Source organism: Rhipicephalus microplus, chromosome 10 (assembly GCF_043290135.1).
Source record: "Rhipicephalus microplus isolate Deutch F79 chromosome 10, USDA_Rmic, whole genome shotgun sequence".
NCBI lineage: Eukaryota > Metazoa > Arthropoda > Arachnida > Ixodida > Ixodidae > Rhipicephalus > Rhipicephalus microplus.
This window is the reverse complement of record NC_134709.1, coordinates 27,808,573-27,815,236: the sequence shown is the minus strand read 5'-3', so window position 1 is coordinate 27,815,236 and position 6,664 is coordinate 27,808,573.

The window sequence follows — 6,664 nt, the reverse complement described above, 5'->3', positions numbered from 1 at the left end:
GAGTAGACAACAGAACCTCACCTGCTCCACAATCCACGGTCGCACGACACTCTCGCAAAAAGTCTATGCCAAGTATAACGTCATGCGTTGATTGAGCCAGTACTGTGAATTCCGCCTTGAACGTTTTACCGGCAACACTAACAGACGCAGTGCAGACGCCGACAGGACGCAAGAATGCGCCGCTCACTGCCCGAAATGTGGCAGGTTTGTCCCAGTGAAACATAACCTTACGGCCCAGTCGTTGCTTAAAAACTAAACTCATCACGGAAACACTTGCGCCAGTGTCTATCAATGCCATCGTGGGAACGTCGTCAACAAGTACCTGAACCTTATTCTGAAGCATAGAAACTGGTGGAGGCATTCTTTGATGAAAATCGGTACGTCCAGCGACCTCACCTCCGTCGGCCGCGCTGGCTAGTTTCCCGGTGGCGGAGACGACATTCGTGACCGGCGCCGTGGAGATGGTGACCGAGGTGGACGGGTGGTGGGCGGCGTTAAGCTGCGCACAGATCCGGGCGAATCACTCCGGTTGATCGGCTGGTAGGCGTGCCGCTCGTCAGTTGGGTTGGGGGGCCAGTAGGTGTAGTCAGGCCGTTGGCTTCGTTGTGCAAACGTCGCGGATCTCTGAGGGAATGTCGAACGTGGATTACGTCGCATTGGGCAAAATCGGGCGATATGTCCACGAACACCGCACTGGTAGCAGACGGGCCGTTCACGGGGCATAGGGAACGTCGCTGGATGTTGAGGGTACGCGGCGCTCTGTTCCCACTGAGACGCAAAAGGAGGTGGATGGCTGTTGTAGCCGTAACGACTGTGGGGAGCATGAGGCGGCTCTACATAAGAAGACGCCGGTGGTGGAGCCCTTAGCTGAGGGCCGCGGTTGGAATAGCTGCGCTCCTCGAAACTCGTAGCATTGATACTTGTGGACGGTGTATCGCACGGTGGTTCTCGGGCGTTCAAGGGCGCGTAAAGGTGACGACGAAGTTCCTCACGTACAATGAGGCGAATCGTTGACGAAAGGTCGGTAGGCACGGAGTCTTGGCACACATCGACAGTGGCGACGGTCGTAACATTGGCAAGGCGTCCGAACTTCGTAGTGATGCGGCGAGTCTTCAGGGCCTCAAACGTTCGGCAGTGCCCAATCACATCGGCCACAGACTCAAGACTCTCCTTGCCGATAAGGAAGTGGTAGACGTCTTCCGCAATTCCTTTGAGAATGTGGCCCACCTTGTCCTCTTCCGTCATGTTGGTGTCCACACATTTGCACAGTTTCAGTACCTCCTCAATGTAGGTTCTGCATGTCTCACCACAAGCTTGAGCTCTCTGCGACAACATTTGCTCTGCACGTTTCTTCTTCGTCGCAGGGTCGCCAAAGCACTTCTTGATCTCCTCCATAAACTGGTCCCATGTTGTCAAGGTGTCTTCGTGATTCTCGAACCACACTAAAGCACTGCCATCGAGAAATAGACCCACGTGGGACAACTGGCTGGCCGCATTCCAGCCATTGGCTCGGCTCACCCGTTGATAGTGGCTGAGCCATTCTTCAACGTCATCGCCAGGTTTTCCTGTAAATGTGCGTGGCTCTCGGTAGTGGAAAGACGGCGCCCTCGCGACCGGCTGCTGGATGTCTCCGTCCAAGTTCATATCTTGAGGTAGTGGTGGCAAGCCCGCTAGTCGACGGCTGCGGCGAAGCTCGTGCTCTTGCGGTTCCGTCGTTAGTAGACGGCTGCTCTCCGGTCTCGCTTGACAGTAGCTGGCTTACCCAGCACCTTCCACCACAACTGTGACGAAGGAACGCGTTTATTTACAGGAAAATGGTTGAGATCGGTACAGCTCAGAGCCAGAAACCGGCGACCGAGCTGCTCGTGAGCCAGACCGCTTCTACCTCTTCCTCTTCATGCGCCCATCGAGGTGTGTCAATATGTTTAGAACAAAAAATTGGCAGATCCCGCGTACAGTGGGAATCGATGATATTCGAAGCACGAATAAGAAAGGATTATATGTCACTTTAAAATCAGCACAACGTTACAAGATGGAAGTAAATGATGCAGTACATGACTTCCATGTCATGATTATCATGTTTGTATGTGTCGTTTACGTTCGTCATCTATTCACGTCGCGTGATACCAAATTTAGTATATGTGGAGCTAGAAAAACGGCCACGAGCACGCTATTAGCGTGGCATGTTGTCATGTTCCTATACATGACACGCGTGTCAGGATTATCATGTTTGCACCAGTCATATATTTCGTCATCCATTGACGTCACGTAACACCAAATTTGGTATACGTGGAGCTAGCGAAACGGCCACGAGCGACTCATGAAGGATCCTATATACTCCAATGTAGCGTTGACGCACGCGCACGCTGGGCACAGCGACGCTACGTTAGCAAAACGCGAGCACTCGATAGTCTGACGCCAGGCGCGACCAGCGTGCGTCCGTCGGTGCGGCCCGACGGCAAGCGGCGCGAAATTTGCGCCGATGCGTTACCCAGACAACACTGCGCCTCCCTCTTTTCGTGACGGAGGGATGCCGGACGCGCTCAAACGCGCATGCGTGAAAACAACGCAGCGCGGCGCACGCCTGCGCCTAGCGTCGCAATGCCGGCGTGACGCGACGAAATGAACGCCGGCGAGCACGCGCACCGCGTCATGTGGAAATGTATCGGCGCGTTGACTGTGCCATGTAGTGATGCACTCACATAACACGCATCTCATGATTATCATGTTTGCACCAGTCACATAGCTTCGTGATTCATTGACGTCACTAATACCAAATTTGGCATATGTGAAGCTAGCGAAACGGCCGCGAGTGCATCATGATTTTGGCATGTACTCAATGTTGCTACATGACACGCATATCGTGATTATCATGATTGGATGTGTCATTTAGCTATGTGGTCCGTTCGCGTCGCGTAATACCGAGTTCGGTACATGCGAAGTTAGCGAAACGGCCACGAGCGCATCGTGAGCGTAGCATGTAGTCATGTTGTTACATGACACGCATCTCATGTTTATCATGTTTACACTAGTATCATACCTTCGTAATCCATTCACGTCCCATAATACCAATAAACAATTGTATCGGGCCAGTTGGTAAGGATCCATCTTGCTAGGAAGCGCAGCCACTATTACAAAGAACACACAACACAAGCGCTTGTGTTGTGTGTTCTTTGTAATAGTGGCTGTGCTTCCCAGCAAGATGGATCCATAATACCAAAGTTGGTATAGGTGAAGCTAGCGAAATGGCCGCCATTGCATCATGAGCGTGGCATGTAGTCATGTTGGTACAGGACACACATTTAATGATTATCATGTTTGCACCAGTCACATACCTTCATGATGCATTCACGTACCGTAATACCAAATTTGGTATATGTGACGCCAGCGAAACGGCCGCGAGTACATCATGAGCGTGGCATGTAGTCATGTTGTTACACGACACGCACGTCATGATTTTCATGTTAGGGTCTGTCGCTTGCGTTGCCCATGCAATGATGTCATACCACCGGTTTTGCAACATGCCATGTGAAAGAAACCACCGCAAAAGCTGCAGGGCCATGAAGCGTAAATCATGACATTCATGACATACATGTCATAATTTTCATGTCGCGACTAGTCCAATATGTTCTTCATGCAGTCATGTTATGCCATACCAAGTTTGGTATCGACACCATTACCGAAATGGCCAGGAGAGCTAAAAGTCGTAGACAGACAGACAGACAGACAGACAGACAGACAGACAGACAGACAGACAGACAGACAGACAGACAGACAGACAGACAGACAGACAGACAGACAGACAGACAGACAGATAGATAGATAGATAGATAGATAGATAGATAGATAGATAGATAGATAGATAGATAGATAGATAGATAGATAGATAGATAGATAGATAGATAGATAGATAGATAGATAGATAGATAGATAGATAGATAGATAGATAGATAGATAGATAGATAGATAGATAGATAGATAGATAGATAGATAGATAGATAGATAGATAGATAGATAGATAGATAGATAGATAGATAGATAGATAGATAGATAGATAGATAGATAGATAGATAGATAGATAGATAGATAGATAGATAGATAGATAGATAGATAGATAGATAGATAGATAGATAGATAGATAGATAGATAGATAGATACGCTCAAAGTCGCCGAAGTCTGCTACATTTAAAAATTGGTGAACGATTTAGAGTACTTGGTACTCTACTATGGGATAGCACTACGCCGTCCGTGGGCCTCTGGTTTAGGAGAATTTTATTTCCGTATATATCTTACACAGCTTATGTGCACACAGGAAAATGGACAATGAGTCAATGCGTATGTACAATGCAAGCTGTTATATACAGCGAAGAGAACTTATTGCGTATGCATTGACGAACAATGCGAAAATTGCACAACAAAGACAGGACATTCATGACATCGAGATGATTAAACTTAAATAAACAGTAAAGCTATATGAACAAACAAGGGGGGGGGGGTCATTCACAGTGTAGGGTGATGTTTTGCATTCACCTGTGCGCCTCTGAAGCATGAAGGGTAGGGCTAGCCAACAAAACCAAGCCATTAAACCACTGATATAGCATGACTTATCCTGAAAAGACTTTGTTAGAGTACGAGGCTGACTGCGAATTTCATCTGCTCTTATTATTACGCTTTCAGAATCACCTGAAATTAATACTTATGCATGCAGAGTTTTTGTGTATTCCTCCCCATCCTTCATGTCGCTCTCTCTGAAAGCAAAAAAAAAAAAATTCTCTGGGAATACGTTTGTGAAAACATTCGACAGATCCCACGTAATTTGGAATCGACGTTATGCGAAGCGTGCGGAGGGAAAGTGACCATGTTGCAATTTTTTATTGAGCGACACGTCAAGAAATGACGCTAAACATATATATTAATGTTGCGCGCACATATATATGTTGAAGAGTTGCAGATCTTTATATAACCTGTTGTTTGCAGTTGCACAACGATGCCAACTGGAACATGTGTATTGGCAACACCAGGAGCTGATATAAAGCGCTGATGCTCGCGAGGACGATGGCCCTGGACACTGCTACACAAATCAACTTCAGCGCATGGCAACTAACCACAATTGACGTTGACGAAAGAGTAGATATGTAATGTCTATAAAATTGGGTAGGCAGCACTGCGACCACTATTGACGTTTCACGAAGATTAGCGCCTCTTTTAAAACTAGTTCCGAGATCTGGCGTAGCTCTCTGGTAAAATGGTTCAATGGCACGCAGAATACTTGGGTTCGACTCCAGCTGGGACCCTGACATTTGTTCTTTGAATTCGTCGCGGCGACTCTACCGATGTCGTGTATTTCCTAACACTCGCGTGTTAAAATTGCCCATGTGTGTTCTCGTCTTTCCTGGGTAGACACTAAGTGTCAATCACCTGTGGCACGTACCCGCATACCAGCGGCACATACCCGCACGTGGGTATGTGCCACTGTCTGAAGAGAATTGTTTGACGACGTGCGCGATGGGATTGTGACATTGTTCATGTCTTGAACAGCGCGTCATATTCGTCAAAGCGTATTACCCTCCCATGCTAATTTTGGTTCACGCCAAGTTAAGGAGGTGACCACGAGAGCACCCAAACGTAAGCGGCTAGATAGATAGATACGCTCAAAGCCGCCGAAGTTCGCTAACAAATGCTTCGCATTTAATAAGCACTTACCTAATACACGAAACTAGCGCCCATCTCTGTGAACTGTCGGCCGAAGCCACTGTTCTGGCACGAGAAACAGAACTGCAGTTTGGGTATGTCGACCAATGTGGACATGCATGCATCACAGCTTTCTTTAGCGATCGCGAAGTTGTCTTCTGGTAATTCGCAGCTAGACTGCATTTAATTGCTTCCAGACCGCCAGAAGAAAGCAAAGCAGCAAAGGCGCACAGAACTGATGTTGCTCGCTGCAAACTACCTCTACAGTATACTCGTTGCGCGACATTGACGTTGTTGGCGATTAACAGTTATCACTCTACGCAGTGGCATTTTCAATCGCACTCTGAACTTTGTTTTTTGTTTTTTTCGGGAAAGAAGAGTTCGCGTCCAATCGGAGCGGCCTTTCTAATGTGGGAGCCCTTCGCCATGATCACGCGCCAACACAGATTGTCGTAACTTGAGTTTGTGAGGGAAGTTGATTGGCGGATCATGGCAGAGGCCTTTGCCTTGCAGGGGGCGTAGTCAGGCTGATGATGATGGAACGCACCATCATGGGTCTTCGGCTCGACCCAACAGTGTATTATGTATGGCACAGAGTGTAACCGCCCTCCTCCATACATGATTAGGTGCGAGCACCCCCCCCCCCTCTTTCTGCCTTCCCGAGTGCATGCCTATTGTTACACGCCTGCGAGTCCACACCGAACGTCAATGCCTCTGCAAAGACAATCTGAGTTAAGGCCACCAATCGAGCCCGCCCGAAGCGATCAACTCAACGACGTCATGAAGCGGCGGCGCCGGTCTGTCACGCAATGCACCACGAGCTCCTTCAGCCCGCGAGCCCGTTGAAGCAATTGGCGCCTTCCAGTCTGGCGAGTCTTACGCAATGCGTGGGAACGTCACTTGTCCTTGGCTGCAACCACGTGCAGCAATCGGCGCCTTCGAGTCTGGCGAGTCTTACGCAATGCATGGCAAC